At 43.2% G+C, this 1,175-nt stretch overlaps 1 non-coding gene across 1 annotated transcript; it reads left to right on the top strand.

Moving 5' to 3' along the window:
• The first annotated feature begins 557 nt into the window (after positions 1–557).
• Positions 558–664, top strand: LOC132394907 (U6 spliceosomal RNA). The gene has a single exon (XR_009512449.1). It is a non-coding gene; the product is annotated as a U6 spliceosomal RNA (small nuclear RNA).
• Positions 665–1,175: the final 511 nt, after the last annotated feature.

Here is a 1,175-nt window from a genome sequence, read left to right on the forward strand (position 1 = left end):
GAAGTGGCCAGTTAATCATGCAACACTGGAGCCTGCCAGTGATCATGTCCATTATGTGAGAGCCACACCATTTCCCCTGGCATCCAGTCACTCATTTCTCGCCATTAGCATTGTTCTAGGAGTTACCACTGACCAGAAGATGACAAGGACCAGATAATTAACCACTGTAAGAGCATGTTAAAGGCTGCAAAATCCTCAACTCCTTACTTTACAGAGCTGTTCCACCATGTACAATTCATGTTGAGAATGTGAAGAGGGTAAGGGGTACGTGTAGAAGGGGTGGGCGAGGGGTAAGTGTAGCAAAATATGTAGACAGGACCAGGGGAGAATACATTATTGGGGAAGTAGCTAGGATACTAGCCGATACTAGGATACTAGGATACTTCCAGATAGTATTGGAGTATAAAAGTTGAGATTGTTTGCTGTGTAACCAAAACTATGTAGTCAGCTTTGAAACTTGCTATTTGCTATGCATGTACCCAATTTAGTAGGTGAATGAAATCTTAAGAATGTAGGAGACAATGGCGTGTTAATGAGAGGTAGCTAAAGAGAATGTAGTGCTCGCTTCAGCAGCACATATACTAAAATTGGAACGATACAGAGAAGATTAGCATGGCCCTTGCGCAAGGATGACACGCAAATTCGTGAAGCGTTCCATATTTTAAAAAAAAGAGAATGTAGAAGACAATGGAGTGTTAATGAGAGGTAGCTAAGAGATGTAGATTAGAACATGATTAAGTCAATGGGTAGAAACAAAAGTGGCGGATGTACTTGAGATACGCAACTATAGACCGATCGGATATGCTAATGAAACTAAACCAGGAGATCGCTATAAAAAATGCTATGTCCAAGGATCGGTGGGCAATCAGCGACTAGCTCAATGACTGTCTCAGCTTTGATTTGCAAATTAAAGTTTAACCCTTCTTGAACAATCTTCTGCATCTCCTGGTCATTTGTGGGGCACGAGAAACCACGACAAAATTGGAGACCGCGGCAGGACCGGAAAGAGACCTGCGGAAAGGAAACGGCAGATTGGGGATGCTTCCCAGTCCTCTAGGGACCCTCACAAGGCTAACAGAATTAAGGGTGCAACCAAACAAAAGGTAAGCGCTTTTTGCGACAATTTGGACTAAGATTTCTGTTGGCTTTGGGGAGGTCTTGGAGTCTCAGAAGTG

This window comes from Hypanus sabinus, chromosome 5 (genome assembly GCF_030144855.1).
Source record: "Hypanus sabinus isolate sHypSab1 chromosome 5, sHypSab1.hap1, whole genome shotgun sequence".
Taxonomy (NCBI): domain Eukaryota; kingdom Metazoa; phylum Chordata; class Chondrichthyes; order Myliobatiformes; family Dasyatidae; genus Hypanus; species Hypanus sabinus.